Below are 19,876 nucleotides of genomic sequence, written 5' to 3' on the forward strand. Positions count from 1 at the left end.
GCACAATTCAGGAGCCACTTGTCAAAAGAAACAAACTTTATTTTTAAAACTACAAACGCCAAACAAAACAGCTCCTCAGGAAAAACCCTCAGAGCCCAACTGCCACCACCGGCTTCCACACGCCTCTCCCACACACCAACCACCACCTCCCACAATCCTCCTGCTCTTGAGGCCGATTGGCTAGGTCGCGTGGGCGGAGCCAAAGAAGTCCCCCAATGAGCAGTTCCGTAGTCTGAAGGGCAGGGAAACAGCCCAATGAACATGACCGCAGAGGAGCCAATCAGCTAGATGTTGCTGGGGCCACTGTGAGCCAATCATCAGCTGGCAGCTTGAAGGGCAGGGAAACAGCCCAATGAACATCACCGCAGAGGAGCCAATCAGCTAGATGTTGCTGGGGCCACTGTGAGCCAATCATCAGCCGGCAGCTGGAAGTTTGCTGGCAGCTGGAAGTTTGCTGGGGCCCCTTTGGCTGTGGCTCTCAACATGAAACATCCAGTTCAACTATACTGAACAAATGAGCATGACACAGTCCTCAAATCTCCAGACTTTGAACCACGAGGAGAAGCACTGTCCCATCCTTTCTATTACAAAGAATTGCCTGTCATTTCTTTCCATGTGTGGTCTCACTTTACTCAGCTAAGGAACTATATCTGAGAAAGGTAAAAGAACTCAACCCAAGCCACACAGCTGTGAAGTGACCAGGGAAGGATAGGATATGTACAGGAAACGCGGGCTTGATCTCACTGAAGGCCATGCTCTGAAATCTACCTTGGAGCAACTAGAAGGAGACATCCTGCTTCTGGCTCTGACTGGTTAACTCAACCTGAAGATTTGTGGAGAGGAAATGAACAAAGGGTTAAAAAAAAAAAGTGAAGAGGCAAAAATGATTGACTACATCTGTGTCACCATTGAGCTGGACTGGTTCTGTCATGAGGGACTGTATACATCATGTTTCTCTGATGCTTGGGCATGAGAATTCTTTGAGATCAGTTAATAAGTGAATACTTTAGACATGCAAGTGTGGCTGTAGAGCAGCCAGCTGTAGAAGAGAATGCAGAGATGCTGCAGGACAGGTTAGTCTCGGGCATTTTTTTCACCCTGTAGTGCTTTCCAGCAACCATGTAGTTCTGATGCAACTGGTACTGGCCTTCCCACTAATAACCACTCTCAGGATCTTTTATACTCTCTTCTTGTGTTTCCATAAACTATAACTATTGTAATCAATATTTCCTATCAACAAATACTGATCATTGTTCACTGTGCATGATCTGTAAAGATGGTTCTTAGAATCTGCAACAGTTATGGAGTCAGGTCCTGATCATCTGCAGATGGATTGTCCATAGCCAATTTTAAAGGCCAGTCTGGTTTCCTCTGCCACAGGAGTCTCTTCTGAGCCAGCTCCTCTTATACTTGTCACTGGCTGCTCAGGGAGGGCACATTAATTTTAATATTGGCTTTAGTCAAACCTCATTAGGAAGGTCAATATACTGCCAAAATCCCATTAAATAATATGTTTAAAACACTAAATAAATAAGTCTTAGATTATCCATAGTTTTGGTTTTTCAGGCAGATTTTTTTCCTTTTCAGTATTACAGCTAATTTGAGACTCCAAGGGGGGAGTTGTTAAACACATTACTTTTGGCTTGAGCCCAACAATCTTGCAATATGATATTTAGAGCTCGTGAATCAAGAGACAAACATGTATGGCCAGGTGTGGTTTGACATAAAAATTTCTGCCAGACAATTGGGCTCTACGTATGATAAATGGTCAAAAATCCCATTCATTTCTAATGTCTGTGCTTTAAAAAGAAAGGTAAATATACAGAAGGCTTCCTTTTCTTTGGTTGGCATTTATCTTCTCAAGACTGGAGGTCCATTTGATTAATGTCTAGTCATTTAAGGAAAAAAATGCCTTCTCTAAATTGCATAAAATGTAAAATGATTGGGTCATTTTGGGGGGAGTTTTTATATTCAATTACTTAAACTTTAAAAAAATTTTTTTTTAAAGTTTGTATTGAGTCTACTTCAAGGAGACCCTCACACCCCCCCCCCACCCCCATTACTTAATAGATGGGGCCATTTATTTCTTGATATTTCTTCTTTAGCAAAAACTTCCTTCTGCCATCAGTAAGGGCTTTGAATTCTAACAGTGCCCAAGTACTAGTGGGAAATGGTCTCATCTGGTGGGAGATCACATGTCAATCTATCACTCATTAATAGTTGCATTAATTATGAAAGAAAATGTGTGTTTTTAGAACATTTGGAAATTATATTCTACTCCCTTGGCCATCTACAACACCATGGTTGCTTTTCACTCTATTATTCACTCTATTATTATCTGGTCTGGGTTTTGACTTTTGTTGTGTGTGTGTGTGTTGTCATTTTTTTTCCCATGGGGACTAACATAGTTTCAAACATTATATAAATGACCCAGTTCCACTTGCTAGTTTCCACAATTCTTTAAAATCAAGATACCAGATAAAATAACGTTTTGATGGCTAGAGTCTATTATCAGCATATGACACAAGTCTGGTTTTTGAAAAGGCATAAATCAGATAACACAGTTCCAGTGATGCTGTGCTCTTTTGATTTTTTAAAGCCTCTGTCAAGGCTGCCTTTACCTGCTTCTTTTGATAATAAGAGAATTAGATCATTGGCGTCATCACGAGATGCGTCTGGCGGCAGCTTTTCTTCATCATTATCGTTACCAGGGTTTGTGGCATTGGGCTGCTCTCAGCTCCACTTGTTTCAAGTCTGTGTTTCTGGGCTCTCACAGCCCCCTCCCTTCTCCCCCAGACAGAGACATAGATGGAAAGAGATTAACAGAGAAACTGAGAATGAGGAGAGAGACTGGTAGAGAACTGAAAGAAGTTGGAAAAGGGACTGGTGAGCCATGTGCTGAGGATTCTTTCCCTGACCCTCATCTTATCCTTACTGGTTATCTAAAAAGCATCGTCAGACAGTCCTTACAGAAGGCTCCATGGCTGCCTTTGGGATGATTCCTGGGTTCACCCACTTATCCTCTCTCAGGCTCAGAGGCTCTGCGATGTGTGGCACAGAGGACATCTCACAGGGAAGCACACATCTCCCTGCCTGCCTTTTAACAGCACATTCTGGACTTGGTGGCACAAGAAGAAACACATTTTCTTTACATCTATAGAAAACCATCACTCACTCTTCGTGTCCAAGGTTCGCCTTTTGTTCAGCCAGAAGGAGTAGCAGGCAATTCCTCATACCTGAATCCTTGAAGGGAGCCCCTCTCCCCTTCCTGAGCACACAGCCAAACTGTCCTTCCTGTGCCTCTGGGATGGAGGTGGCACCATGAGATGGAACCCTGAGCAGAAATTATATTGGCCACTGTCAGACTTGGTCACAAACACCTCTGTACAATTGTCCAAGCTCTCACCACCTCTGTCTTTGGGCTGAAAGTGATTTCTTTGAGATGTTGGAAGATGGAAGATGCACATGATGAAAGGGGCCCAGATCCCCACCTCACTGCTTGGAAGAGGTGTTTCCAGGACAGCAGGAAAGAATATTCACATTAGACTCTAGATGAGCAAAAACCTGGGATTTAGGTTTGTTTGTGATAGCTGTCAGCATCATACATAATATTCTTTTTAAAAAAATTTAATAAAGCACATCTGATTTTGGTAATTTTCAGAAAAGTTCTCTGACTTAAAAGAAAAACACAAAAGTTACTATCTTTAAAAAGAAAATAAATTTGTGTGAAGCGCTGATAACATCTTGAGATATAATATCCAGCATGGTGCAGAATGGTCAATTTTCAAGAGAATATATATTTCCAGTAATAATCAAGACATTTGCATTATCCTCAGTTTTGGGAGAAAATTATTATAAACAGTTCAGTTTGTGCATTAGTGAAGTCCCTTATTCCCACGGTGTGCTTGTCATCTGACTGTTCATTTGCAGGTATTCAACATTTCTAATAACAGTATTCCCCTACCTGCTTTTAAATCATTACCATTTTTATAATGGTTTCATTATTTCTTAATTGTCCTAATTTTCTTTCTTACCTATTCTTGTTAAAAAGCCGATTAAAATATGAATAATTTCAGCATTCCAGGCATTCTGGAAGCAAAACAAATTTCAGGTTTACATTCATTATTCAGCAAAAGGCAGGAGAAGAGGATAGGATGGACAATTCTAGATTAACCTCAAGTGAATTTGATTGTCTTTATGCCACATCCCCACAGGACTCAGAATTTGGAAATGTCAGAGCCAGGAGGCATCTTAGCAATCATTCAGCCCTGATGAGGAAACTGAGGTCTTCAGAGGCTGCACAGTCAGATAGTGATGAAGGCAGGCTTAGTCCCAGGTCTGACGATTTCCAGACAAAGGAGCTGTGTGAAATTAAGCCTGTTTATGTGACTATTTCCTTCTCTCCGGAACTGTCATCTGTCTTTCTCTGGTTTCCTCTGGCCCTAACCTAGGACCTACAGGCTAATGGCAGTAACAAACACAACTGATAGACTGGCAGGTTGACATTTCTAGATGCTTCTGCCAGAAGAGTGAGACCAATATAAATCTGACAATAAATGCACGAAAGTCTCTTTTTATCACCAGTGCCCTGTCTTCTTCCCTGTTCAGTCAATTCACTGGCTATTCTGGTTTGGACTGTCTCTGGGCAAAGCTGGATAAAAGGAATATTTGGTTCCCTACAATTATTGAGACATTGCCCTCTTCCATGTGGTAACTGTTAGCTAATTGAATAAGAGAGCCACTATCATCTGCATTCTTTTCCAGGCATGCAAACATTTTATTCCCCTTGGCTCAGGAATACTGGACTTTGGTTTCATATGGTCCTCTAGCTACCTATGTGACTTTGAACTAAGTACACCACCTTATTGTTCTTAATTTCTCAACAGTAAAATTTGGGGCTAGTTTAAAATGTCATCATTGCTTATATTTCCAGTTGGAATTAATTAATCAATCAATCAATCATTTCAAAAATATGTGGTAGTCACTGTGGAAGGCCCTAAGTGTAACAAAAAAAGATGAATAAGAATTATTTCTTGTTCTATTACAGCTACAGTTTCTGCCTTGTCTAGTTGTGGTGATAAAAATAGGGACCCTCACAAGATCTAGTTTCCATGATCACTGTAGGGAATGTAGAATTCAGGGATACCCCCTGAGTCTGTCTGGACTTTCAAGCCTCCTTTTATCATTATTCTAGATTACGTTCTCAATCACCTTCACCTGTATTAAAATTTTTTCTTTTTATATTTTATCTGTCTTTTACTTTGCTTTCCATTTTTTTCCTTTGTAGATTGTTAACTTTTAAGAATTGATTTTAGATTCTTTACATAGGATGTTCTTTGATGCACTAAGCCTGGCCTCCAATTCTTCCTAAAAAGATATTTGTTCTTTTGCATATGCATATATGTATTTAAAACTAGAATTCTGCTTGTATTTTATAAGGTAATTCTTTCTTAAAATGTTATTATAGGTCTGGAGATACAACTCAGTGGTAGAGTACTTGCTTAAAATGTGCAAGGCCCTGTACCAGGGATCCTTACACACACACGCACACACACACACACACACACACAAACACGTTGTTATAAAATAATATTTGATTGGTAAAAAGGAAAACAGGTCCATCTCTCTGCTACTCTAAAATTCTGAATACCTGTCAATCATATCAGACAGGGGTTAGAGGGAATTTGATGGGATGGTGGTGGCAACCTAGGGAAATCTGTCTGACAGAGCTTCCTGAAAATCTGTGCTTGGTCTGCAGACGTGGAAGCTCTACAATGCATCCTGCTCCCCCAGTGCAGACTGTGCTGTTACTTTGCAAATCCAAACCATGTTCTCCAGCTGGTCTCCATTTTATGTTTTCTCCTGTCTTCATTTGCTGTTGGTAGCAGATAAACTAGAGTTTACCTGCGTCATCTCATACTTCAGTTCAATCGTGTCAAATTCTCTCAGCCTGGAGATGTTCCCAACATCACCATTGAGGTCTTTTTTAGTGCCCTTGTGCCTCTGACTGACTCTGTGTTTGGCACATAGACTCAATAAGTAAAGGGTCTCAGCTCATCTGGGGCACAGATGGGAGTTCTTCTGTGTCGCCTACCAGAACAATAGACTCAGATTTTACATTCGAAGTCCCACTATGGTTCACATTCATTCTTTTGAAGTATACTACTCAGGATCATCTTGGTTATAAAGGACAGAAAACCTACCTCTAAGCTGATATTAATTTAAAAGAAAGATTTAAAATAGATTATACTACACTTTTTAAAAGCTATGCAAAATTTTGATTTGAGGCATGGCTGGATTCTGGAGTTCAAATTCATCTGTACTCAGTCTCACTCTTCACTTACTCTTTTGATGGTTCCCCTTTTATGATGGTCCATAACGACTTCAGGTTTGTATCCTTCTGGATTCCTGTTTAGCTCAACCAAGAACTTCTGGGCTTGATAATCAGAGTCAGAGTGGGTCATGTGCTTCCCTCTGCACTAATCACTGTGAGCACAGGTAGGGAATATGCTGATGGTAAAAGTTGGAAATAACTGCTTCAGGTGCAGGAGTGTCCCTCATAGTGTTTCCTGAGATTATGGGAGGGTCGTTCCTCACAGAAATAAAAAGGTATGATTACCTGAAGAAGAGAGAGGGAAAGTTGAGCAGGCCAGAACTCAGAGTATGTGTTTGGCTCATTTTTAAGATTATGGTTTGAGGTTGTCAGTCTCATGTTTTCCACTTCCTGAAGTTTCAATTGTGGTTTCTCATCTTTTCAGTACTTCAGCTCATACTTTTAAAAATCAGAGAGGGTTTCTGTTATTTTTATTCTGTGAATCAATAGGAAAAATTTCCATTGTTCAGGTTTTAACTGTTCCTCCAATCTAGCATGCTCATAGTGTGACTTCAGGTGTTCACTGGTTATAAACACAGGATAACATTGGGTAGGAAGCAAAGAGTGTATTTTGTACTTCAAATTCATATTTTTTTCTACTTTAACAATTCATTTATTCTGTATTCATTAAAAGAATTTTAACCTCTAAACACTGGGTGGAAAGCAAGCATTTCACATCATAAAATTAACAAGTTTGATAAAATATAAAAGGAAAAAAATCATTCTCATTTGTAATTGTCTAAATAGTCCAAAGATCCACATGAGCTAGTGCCAAGTATATTTGTTTATTTACTTGATTTATAACATAGGCTCAATGCATAAAACATCATAGCATACATACAATAAAATATGTGCCTGTGTTAATCTGTTGGCTCACAGTATCATGTTTCTTTCTGTACTTCAAAATTCCCTTAGCACATCTTTGACACTCAATGTATATTCATTAATAGTGACTCTTCCCTGTGATTTCTCATAAACATCAAACAAAATGAGTAACACACGGAGAGAGAGAGAGAGAGAGAGAGAGAGAGAGAGAGAGAGAGAGAGAGAGAGAGAGAGAGAGAGAGAGAGAATATGAATACCTTTAAAGTCATTATAATTTTCTAGATCCTTCTCAAAAAGCCAAATGGAAGTAAGTAGGTCTGTCATTCCATGTGCCCCCCACACACCCCCAAGAGACACAGTGTGTTCATAAGACTTTATAATCTGGTAGGATTTGGGGATTAGTTTCTAATTGTTACTCAGAGCTTGCTATTTATCTAATCAAGGATTAACTTTCTAGTTCCAGAGGTGGAACTTTAAACAGGGTTTTCTTCTTTTAAATAAGCAAGTCTTAACCCAGGGCTGAAGACTCACAGACAGGATACGGCAAGGACACATTATAATGCCATGCTTTCCCCTCCTGTGACTCACTAGAGAATAAAAGGTAGAATGTATAATCTAAAACAAATGCGGGGGCTTCACCATCCAGGCAGGGGATGGTGCATTTTGATGAGTGACTCCTATTATCTGGGTTTCCCCAAGAAAACAGGGCCTGTCTTTCTATTATCTGGGATGGGAGAATATGCTGGATCTCAGAAGGGGTGAGCTGCCAGTCATGCTTGTGCCCTCATTCCTTCTCGGAGATAGCTACCAGTTCCTTTCCTGGGGCCAATTGGGTGTATCACCCAGTGAAATGGAGTCACGGGCCTTTTCAGACTAGGCTACCTATGTACTAATACCTGTCAATCACTTGTTTAAAACAGAACTAAAACCTGATCATTTGTGTGTATTTCAAACATATAACAATGCCTGGCCATATTAAAATTAGATTGAGTCAGCCAGTTTTATATTTATGGCTTATGGGGTTCAACTAATTTAGACTATGATTTTGTAACTAAAGAAAAGTCTCATTACAAATGGCCTTTGTAGCTTCAGGTCTCATTTAAAAAAAAATAAAGAAAGAAAAGAAAAGAAAAAGAAAAAGAGAACCTCTTAGACTGAACTGAAAGGATTATCAGTACAAATGTTAGCCTCTGCCCTGATTCTTTGATTCTACTCCCTCAGTTATGGTATTGATACAGCAATACTGCGCTTACCACCTAATGTATTTAGCCTCTTAGAAATGCTCTGAAAATGCATGAAATGACTCCCTGGGTCCCCTGAATTCTTTAGCAATTCTCTGAAAAGCACCCATAAAATAAACAATGTCTGCACAGATAAAAATTTTACATATCCTCTCTTTGATGAAATGGACAAGTGTAAAAAAGCTCAGAAATGTAAGAGTATGGACAAAAAACAGCATCTACTAATCTTTGGGGAATGTTTCTAGGCAACAGCAATGCATGATATAGAGATCATTAAATCTGTTCCATTATTATGCCTAGTGTTCCCAAGGGGTTCAGAGATCTCAAAATATTTCAAACACTTTATAAAGAATCTTCCCTTAGCTCTAGTAATAGGAACTGAGGACATTTTGGATACAGGGACATTGCTGGTACCACTTCTCTGAACATGGCAATCTTACACATCTTGGGCTTAGTCAATAAATTTGCACTGTAACACACGTTATTCTCCTAGGACTATCATACCTCTGCAGTCTCCAAATGTGTATATGTGGATGTGTCTGTGTATTTTAATTTTGGTCTGGCATTAGAATTCTCTTAGTTCATGGCTATAAACCATGATCATCCTTCCCATGTGGTCATTATTTTCTGCCAACAAGCACAGGCTGTCACAACTACCACATTGACCAGGGTATTCCCCAAGTGGCTTCTGGATCCCTCATTTAAGTGGCTTAAATTTATGAGTTCTGGCTTTAGAATGATAAGAATTCCCATTAAAGAATGGGTCCAGACCTTTTTTGGCTGCAATTTTGATTTCTCATGATTTCAGTTGGAATGCAGACAGCTGTCAGTCTTGTTCATCAGATCAGGTCTGGTGAGTCCAGAAATTCTTTGTATTTCATTGCTTTGAGCTCTGATTTACTACTCCCAGTGGGCCAGCTGTCCAATGTCTGCAACAAGGAAATGCACATTCTCCTATTTCTCTGGAATACAGTCTCTTGTGTAATTCTCTGGAAATGAGAGACTAGCTGTCCATGCTGGAAGGGATGCAAGCTGTGGGACCCAGGACCTGTTAAGCTCCTTTCCAATTCTGTGTCTCCACCATTCCATGCCTTTCCTCACTGGAAAGCAGTTAATAACATTTGAGGAGGTTCCATGCTTCTTCGCTTTCTCAGCCTTTGCATTTCAAACGTCTATTGATTGCACAGTAGTTGCACGAGATTCCTTTGTTCTTTACATCTTTATTGATGCAAAGCAGTGCCAGAAACTGCATTTTAACAGTTATTCAATCCCTGATGCCCTTCATGTATCAGATTTGGGATTTCATTTCTTAGAACTACTGGGCTGGCTACACAATTAATTGCTTCTTATTAATAAGCCATTAGACTCACTTGACCAATCTTCAACAGCCAAAGAAAAGCACGCCTCTCCCACCCCCCCACCCCCCCACCGCCTTTGCCTATATCTCTTTCTCTTTTGATGTCAAAGCTGTTCTCCTGTGTAATGGGAGACTTGCTGGAGTGTCTGGAAGTCTCTGGCTCATTTAAAGTGACAGGCAGTGTTATCTCCTGATAATAAACAGGTTTCTGTGGTTGTCATTATGACCTTTACCCTTTCACCCATCAGAGGGATCCCAGAAGGCCATTGACACTTACCTCTAGGAAATCATGTGGCTCTAGGAAAACATGCATGTGTATGTGTTTAAATATCACGCAAAACATCAGCAAATTGTATTCAGGAGGGGGAAAGACATATGGAATGTTGAGGCCAGCTCTGAGAACCAACAAATGTCGATTTGAAATCTAGCTCCACCTCTTATTAAGCTCGTAAGACATTGAGCCAGTTACTCTCCTCTTTAAGCCTCAGTTTCTCCTTCTGAAAAATGGGAACCATAGCATATCAAACTAGTTTGATTGCTTTGAGAATTAAAAGAAGTACCTGTGTAAAGATTACATTCGACAAGTATTTGCTAGAATTGCTCTCTTTAGCCAATAGTCAGCTGACTTATGTTCAACAGGAGACCTGCATGGTGTAATGGGCAATGGATGAGCTTTGGAGTCATACAGACCTGGCTTGATCCCAGTGGTGTCACTGACCTTGTGGTCTGATCCTTATTTTCCCTTCTCAGAGGGCAGGTGTAAGGGATAAAATGAGGCAATGAGTCGTGCCTGGCATGCTGAGCAGACTTTTGGGAACATGAACTTCCTGGCTAGAGACCATCAAGGCCCTTTAGACTCCCCTCTCACAAAGACATGGGGTTAGGATCAGCCCCTGGTGGATTCTGTTAACCATTCTAGGGCTCCCTTGATATGGCTGCAGCCCCATATGTGGACCCCTTGCCCAGGCTGTGATCTCTCCAGTGGTTCTGTGTTGTTGGTCCTGATATTCTCAGGTGTGCAGTCTTCCTGGCCCCTCCTACTACAGGTCCCCAATGCAGTTTCTTGGGAATATGTTTCCTGAAGTGCTTCCAAGTTCAGAATTGTCTGTTTTGTAATAATGATTTGGTGCTTTCTTTATTCTGGTATTCAACACCCCAGTGAGGGATGGACAACACTTCATAGTCAAACACATTGATATTTCTTCAGTGAAATGTATGTATATTCACCTTAAAGTTGGATCATTGTCATCTTTTTGAATTAGGTTTTGCCACTAGATGTGTTCAGGCCAAGTTGGCATTAACAGCCATGGGAGTTTGGGAAAAAAATGTTGTTTTCTCAGTCTTTGTTTCTGTCCCTCTGATCTCTAAGCCATTTCAAAGTATTCCATTCCCCTTAGCTATAAATATCCTGTTTAATCTGTGCCAAACTACAGAATTCTCATTTGAAAACTTTTTCTTCACAACTATCTCCTTTGTAGATACATTCCATTCACCCAGCTAGCCACCCCCATCCTTACTACCTGCCTCCAATCTGAACTTCAAAAAATATATTCTGAACAGGTTTGTGTTGCTAACCTTGGGAGAAAGAATGCTTCCTTGCTTTGTCCTTCTTTACAGCCCCTCTCCTTCTGATGACAGCCCACAGAGTCGAGATCCCATTATTTAACTCCTTATTAACTTGCTACCCACAACTGGAAATTTCCACAGGTTGGATGGATACAGATGGGAAAGATTGCCGGGCACCAACCCCAGTCAAAGTGTCCATCACCTCTAGGGCAATGGGCTGCTCTCTTAACCTTGTTCAACTTTAAGGGATTGTGAGAAAGAGAGTGAACAAACCAATATCTACATCTACCTCAGCTGCCATAAAAACAACTCTCACTCTCATTCCATCAAAACCGAACATCACCTTCAAATAACACTGAAGAATTGACAAAAATACCCCAGGTGTTACTCTTCATGGTGACAGGGACCTTCTTATAAAAGACTTCACTGGGAAGGGCCTGTGCATGCGAGGTGAGCCCTCTATCACTGAGCTACGAGCCTCAGCCCCCAGGAGGAGTTTCCGACATCTACTAATGAATAATTATGAGTGGGGAAGAGAAGCTGGCAAGGAAAAGAAGGCATCTCTGGCTCTATTTCTTACATGCCAGTCACTCTCCCACCTGGTCTCATTTGTCTTCTCTCACTACTGGAAACGGTTTTCCCCAGGGTCACGAGTGGCCTCCAATGGCTATATTCAGAGGCTATTTTTCAGTCTTAATCTTACTTAAACTCAGAAGTATTGTGTGCCACAAGCCAGTCCCTTTTACTTGAAATGCTTTCTTCCTGAGTTTGCCATGACATCACTCCTTCATCTTTTTACCTCTTCTATTCAGTTCCTTTCAGAAAAGATCATCCTTCACTGCCTGGTCAAGAATTACCAGCCTTTGAGAGGGCCCTTTCACCATTTCCCTCAGTAACCTTTCCGTAGATGATCCTTCTTTCCTATACTCAGACAACTGACAAACTATTATTTCTCTCTTTTCAACCCCAGACTTGTATATCCAGCTGCCTCTTCCAGATCGGTTTCTCATCCAAAATGGGACTCATGACTCCAAGACCTGGTCGGTCTGTCTTTCTCTCTCTCTCTGGTAGTAGACTCAATTGCTCTCTTTTGCAAGCCAGACACTTAGGGGTCATCTTAGATCCCTTTTCTCCCCATTGCTCATATCCATCGATTACCAACCCCTCCTGGACTTACCTCTTAGTAGTTCTTCTGCCCACCACATCTCTTCATCTACACCATCACAATGCTAGTCCAAGTTGCCATCAACTCTCACAAAAATTGTGTTCCCATAACTATGGAGGGAAGAAAGAATGGATATTGGAAGGAAACCAACTTGCAATAACTGTAGGTCTATAACTGTTAAGGTTAAGTATAATAGTTAACAAAGTGTTACATTTCTCAAATTTGCAACACATGTCTTAATACCAGACCCTTTAGAAGACTAAGGAAGGGTCTCATCAAGAATTTTGGCAGGGGAATCCCTCAGATCTAGGTCTGACTGATCACTGTGATGGTAGCACTATGTCTGCAAGGAGAGAACAAAGGGAGCTTAATCCAACTTGAACTCCCTTGAGTCCAGGGATTTGGAGAAAATGGAGTATACTTGTTACCTCCTTTAGGTTTCTTGAAGCCTATTTGGCTCAGATTAGATCAGCTCATATGTGGTCAAGCCCTTTTGTGGGATGAATTTACAAACTCTCCTTTCCCAACCCTCCCCCAAAGCCTGTCCAGTTATGGATATTGCTCTTGGAAGTTGATTTGCAGGAGGATCCCAGCCCAAGCCTGCTCTAGCCTACACTCAAGGAGTCTGTCTGGAAATGTACTGGTCTGGGTGGTTTTGTTATTCTACCCTTATCTCCTACTGAATCTGATGCTTATACATCCCAAATCTCCTCTCAGTGAATAGTCTCATACACAGCCTCAAGATTAGCTCATACCCAGAAACAGTTCAGCAGCAATTCCAAACAGAGATTCTCATCTCCTGATTTTCTCCTCTGCTAGTCTTCTCCCTTTTTGTTAATACCAGAGATAGTCCTCTATAATCATGCAAGCCAGTTCCCATTATTTACATGTATGTGTATGTAATTTTATTGGTTCTAGTTCTTTGGAGAACCCTAAATAATACAACTAGGAAAATCATTGGCAGTGAAATAACCCCAGCCTATTGGCAGTACAACAAGAATGAGAAATCTGGTTGATCCTCCCATTGTTCATGTTTAGTGTCTATACTGAAAGTAGAACAATAAGAATCTCCACAAGAACTTTTTGACTATGCTCTGGTACTTATTTTTCCCCCAGGGGAAAAAAAAAAAAAACTTCCTCTGAATTTATTTCCTGGGACTCTTTCTCCAGGTTTATTTATGTTTTGTTTTTCTGAGACAAGATCTCACTAAGTAAAACTCTGGATCCTCCTGCCTCAGCCTCCTGAGTATCTGGGATTACAGGTATGAGCCACTGTGCCTGGCGCTGTTTTTGTTGTTTGGTTATTTTTTCAGCTATCCACTAATCGTGGCTTCATTCCAACTAAGGAACCTGGCCTCCTTACATCCATTGATGACAAATTGCAATACCATGGCCGGACTAGAAAACTATCCATTAGAATCAGTATAGCTACTAGGGTTATTAGGGAGCACATTTGGGTTCCCCCCCCCCCCCCCCCCGAATCAGTGCCCCAAAAGCATTTTATGTAGCTTCAGCTATTTCTAATATGTTTACGTCATTAGCTTGAACTTATTTTGGCAAAATTTTAGTGTATGTTTGTGTCCTGGGCAAAAAAAAAAAAAAAAAAAAAAAAGACCTTCTGGAAAATATGTGTTCATACCAAGTACCATCACTTCCAGAAAAGTGTTTTCTGGAAGTTAATATGTAAATCACAATGAGAGTTTGACAGATAGTCTCATATAGCCAGTTGATTCTGATCAGAGATAATGCAGAAATATGAGCAGAAGATGGTCCATAGGGATGTCTCCAAGGTTTGACTAAACTAGTGGTTGGACTGTCAGTCACAGAGGCATGGCTGTCAAGGACCCACACCTCTCATACTTGGTTACATTCCATCTTTTGGTTTGCAGAATGTAGTACTTTGCCAGAATGTAGCAGGTAGACCAGTCCCCATGTGCAAACATTTTGTGGATCTTGGTGGTTAGCATCTGAACTGGGAAGCCATTTCACAAGATACAAGGTGGCCTAAACTGTCACAAGGAGAGCTGAGTGACCAGGTCAGAGCGCTGAGTCTTGGTCCAGGTTTTGTTGCTGAGGGTAGAATGCTTCTTTTTCAGCCTTTGTGACCTTGGACTGGTTATTTGACCTCTCTGACTCATTTTCCTCCTCTATAATAGGAATAAAAATAGTTCTTAGTTGGTTGGGTAGTTTGAGGATCAAATGGGTTAACATGCTGAGAATAATACCTGAGAATAATACTCCATATTAGTTACTCCCCTTCCCCCAACCCTCAATTGTTTTTTCATTTTTTAAAAAAATTATTATTCCACCAACTTGCCTCTAGTAAATGGGTTAATCCTGCTCTAAGGAATGTCTAAAACACAGCATAGAAACGATCATTTGATGCTGTAGTTTATACCATAATGAACAAGGAAATATCTTCAGATATAAAAATTGGGGGTAATTTAGTTCAACTTCTCCCTCCGTTTAAAAAGCTTCTCCTCTAGGTACTCATGGGGGTGGGGGGTGTCAATCCCTGGTTTGGACTTTCTCCTTCAAACTTCCTTCCACTACAGCTCTTTGGCTTTCTTAGAACTTTTTTTTTCCCCCTTAAGAAAGTGAAAGAATAACAGCTCCAGCTAGAGACGCCTGCTGGAAATAGCACTGGCACGCGGCGTCCTCCTTTGCAGGGCTCTGCCAACCCGCCCCGCCCGCCGCGGATCCCGGGACGCCGGGGCGCCCTCCCAGCCCCTCCCCGCCAGGCGGGCGGCCCGCCCCGGCGCTGCTGCTCAAGGTGTGCACGCTCCCCTTCCCCAGGCCAGGCAGCCGCCGCCCATCTTGCTCTCCTGGCAGATCGTGCCAAGAACAACACCCGGAAAATCGCTTTTTCATTGTTTGATTGTACATGGGCTTTGAAAAAGTTCCCGTTTCTCATAGCCAAGTCCAGGATGAAGTTGGGCTTCACGGAGAGTTGCTGGGGGGGCGCGGGGAGACCCTATGCAACTTGCCGGGACTCTTCTCTTTGGGATCCGTTTGCAGCCTCGTGGATGACGTTTCCCACGTGCCCTTACTCAAATCCCTTCACACACAAGCTGACCCCTCAGTCTGCTTTGTAATATAAATTATTCATCTAATTTCTTCAGCACGAAGCAGACGTGGCTGAGGAATGCTTTCCTCTCTGAAGGCGATGTAATTGACGTTTTCTGCTTTCCTGCTAGTGACTAGGGAATTATTAAAATGGACTTGTCTTTAATAAAGTCCATTTTTGTGGGATATTACAGTTCCACTGTATTCCGTACTTCCCATTTCCTAAGGTGTTCTGATGGTTGGTGGGTTCGGAATCTCCAAAAGCTGTACCTTCATATTTATCTATTTACTTTCCACGTTGTCCCTCTGAATGCAAAGAAGGAGAAATGCAGTCATGTGAGAATTTTGTGTTAAAAAAAAATAGAGGTTGAGGTGATTGCTCAGTGGTAGAGCGCTTGCCTAGCATGTGCGAGGCACTGGATTCAATTCTCAGCACTGCATATAAATAAATAAAAGAAAGGTCCATTGACGACTAAAAACTACAATAATAATTTTTTTAAAAAAATAGAAAAACAAAAACCTCAAAGCCACAATAATAAATAAATAAATAAATCCCTGAGATTGCTTTCTATTTCCCCTCCCCCTCCTCATCGCCCACGCCACCACCAACAGTGACACCTAGTGGTCAAATATAAATTAGTTCCTTCATTCTGAGTTGACTAGCTTTTTACAGAAAATAAAATTTCCTCTAGAAGCGAATGAAAGACTGAGCTTTCTTTCTTTGCATGCAGACTCAGAAAAATTTCCTCGTAAACGTAGCATACATTATTTTGGAGAGAAGGTAAGTGCATATATTTTTCTTAAGCACATACTGGAGCTTTTAATTTTTTCTCTATAGTTTCTACAGACCTTAAAGCTCAGTTTTCTTAATGCCCAATTTTATTTTATTTTATTATAATTTTTAAAGTTGCCATATGCTGGTCAATACCTTAAATTTTAGCACCTACAATATATGTTTAAAAGTGTAACAGTTTAAAATGAGTGATACTACAAATCAGCTATTTGCATAACAGTTTTTAACTCTGATACCCATTTACTGGCAAGAGTTCTTTCTATTTTAATAAGAGCAATCCCTAGGAAGTGTTCAGAATTTTATCTAAAGAATTTTTTTCAGTAACTGAGGAAGTCTAAAAATATCTACATTTTAATGACATGTCTTAAAAGTTACAAAAAAGGGAAAACCTTGCATCATTTCTTAACTTCTAATTTGAAAATAATTATAGATTCACAAAAAGTTGCATAATAGTACAAAGAAGTCCTGTACACTCTTCATCTGGTTTCTCCCAGTGGTAACATCTTGCAGAACTGTAGTATAAAGTCAGACCAGAAAATCAGCATTGGCACAATGCATGGACTATATTTAGATTTCACCTGTTTTACTTGCACTCATTTGTGTATATAGTTTCATGCAATTTTATCACTCGTGTAGAAGCATGAGCCATCACCACGAACAAAATAGAAAATTCTTCCATCACTACAAAGAGACCTTATGCTACTCCTTTACAATATTAAACTGTATTGTTAAACCCAGAAATCTTGTCTATGGTAGGCAGAAGATGTGGATGCCATCATCGTCATCATCATCATCATCACACGTTTATTGAACTCTATGGTCTGTGTTGTGTTATTGTTTATGCAGTAGGTGCTATTTATTTATGGTTTCCAGCTGCATTCATTTAAAAGGATAGAATTAAGCAAAGAAAAATGTCGATTCATTTGGAGTCTTTCCCTCTAGCACACGGGATAGAATTTACTTCAACAATGGTTTAAAATCTGATAGATTCAGTTCGACAAACATTGGTCACTGAGCAGGTTGATAGGACTGGGGGGTGTTCCATGAAGTGCACAGCTCAGCTGCAGCCTTCAGTCCCAGGTCAGGTTTTGTCCTGAGACCCTGCTGTCTGTTCATGAAGAATGACTTCACCCAGAGTCACTTCTAACAAGGATGGAGAGGGAACTGGACATATCTTTTTAATTCCACGTTTCTCATTTTTTCTTAGACATTTTAGATCTTCAAATACCTTAAAATCTGGAGAGCAAAAACATGCTGGGAAATGAACTTATCCTGAAATACCCATGTGATTTGAAGTCGTTACTCTACAGTAAGAAAATCTAGAAGGCAATTTGATGATTGCTGTCATCTGTCCAAGCACCTCATTAAAATAAAGAGGGTACCTGGGAGTCAGAGACAGCCTTTGCCACTAACTTGCTTGGGCTATAATGTGAACTTTGAGTGTTATATTTCCTGTGTAAAGATAAGGGGCTTCAGCAGATGATGACCAAAGCCACTTTCAGTGCTATCTTTCTAAAGTAAATGGTAAAATATTTCCTAAAAGTCACTCTTAATTATTGAGGAAGCAATAAAAGTCCATTAGAGAGAGCCGTGGTTGTAGCTCAGAGGTAGAGCACTTGCCTAGCATCTGTGAGGCACTGGGTTGGATTCTTATCACCACATATAATTGAATAAAATAAAGGTCTATTGACAACTAGGAAAAAAATGTCATTAGAAATGTTCTATAGGACTTAAAATGGGCTTCCATCTCCAAGCAGGTGGTTTAGGAGCTAGAGATTCTTGTAAACGTGCCCCGTCATGTCTTCACTCAAGACTTCCCTCTGGAAACCACTCTAGATCTTGAAAACTTAGTGCAAATTATTTATTGGTAAATAATGTGCTAAAATATGGTATCATTCTAATATGATATTTCTGGTGAGCAGAAATCTTACTGGTGAGGAAATTGTGATCCTTGTTTTCTGATTTAAATTTGTCTTCTTTCAGCTGTGTGATCTTAGAGAGCCACTTGACCTGATTGAATCACATTCCTTCACCTCAGTTTGCTATTTATTGAAATTTTATTAGACATCTTTCAGGAAACTTATCATGTTGAAAATATAGGAAAATGCTTTGTAGTTCTGAGCTTTGTAGTCAGATTCTACCTCAAAAATACATGGAGCTGGGCATGGTGGCACAGGCCTATAATCCCAGCAGCTTGGGAGGCCAAGGCAGGAGTATCACCAGTTCAAATCCAGCCTCAGCAAAAACAAGGCACTAAGCAACTCAGTGAGACCCTGTATCTAAATAAAATACAAAATAAGGTTGGGGATGTGGCTCAGTGGTCAAGTACCCCTGAATTCAATCCCCAGTACACTCCCCAAAAGGGAAAAAAACCTCAAATGTGTTATTTATGGTACACATAAAATAAAATAATCTTAATGACTTGGAAGTATTTATTTTATCCAACAAAATTTAGTACTGACTTTTAAATAGTAATATAGAGAATGCCTTACTTTTGGAGTAATACATTTCTAAAATATGTGAAATGTGGGTGTATAAGGGTAGAACAACAGATTCCACGTTGTAAGAGAGGATAATGTACCTTTCCAGAGGGTTAACAATTTTAATCGATTCATTCCATCAGCCACTGTATTTTAATCGAGCATGTATTGTGTGCCAGGCACTGTGTGAGAGGTATTGGGGAAATAGCAGGAAACAAAACATATTTAAAACCCTGCCTTCTTGGCTGTATATTTTGTGGGGTGAGTAGAGGACACAGAAATAAACAGTAAAAAAAAGAAGTTTAGTTAATTAGTTAATTAATTAGAAGGGTGTGTGTGTGTGTGTGTGTGTGTGTGTGAGAGAGAGAGAGAGAGAGAGAGAGAGAGAGAGAGAGAGAGAGAGAGAGAGAAAGAATGCAGTTTCATGTGGAGAGGTCCAGGGAGGCTCTGAGAAGGGGTGATGTGTCCGAGAATCTGAAATGCAAAGATGGCTGATGGATCCCAGTTCCCTAACATTCAACTTTGTTTCCATACCAAGAAAGTTTCATGCTGAGAATCAAGTGCCTAGAACTGGACTCAGAAAGGAGATGGTGCTACACCTAATAGTCCTTTTTCCTACCATTTAGTATGTATGCACTAGCCAATTAAGGGAGACTGCTCATGTGACTTCCCATGAGCATCTTTTGTGGGCAGCTCTGGTGAATGCCACAGACCAAGTGGTCCAAAGAGGCTTATAACTTAGTTAACAAAAGAGTTTTTACAACTTTGAGAAAACCGAGTATTCCCTAACCAGCAGTGCCTTTCTCTTAGCTGGCCGGTTGCCTTTCTTGCATTCACCATTCTCATCACAGTTCTCAGTCTTGCTAGGCAGAGGACCCTGGCGCCTCCTGCAATACCTCCTAGCATCTCTCTGCTCCATCAATGACAGACCATCAATGTTAAAAGAGAAAAAGGATCATAAGAGCCCTGGGTCATTTTCTTGTCTTCTTTCATATTGCAATGTCAAATAA

Source organism: Urocitellus parryii, chromosome 1 (assembly GCF_045843805.1).
Source record: "Urocitellus parryii isolate mUroPar1 chromosome 1, mUroPar1.hap1, whole genome shotgun sequence".
Lineage (NCBI taxonomy): Eukaryota > Metazoa > Chordata > Mammalia > Rodentia > Sciuridae > Urocitellus > Urocitellus parryii.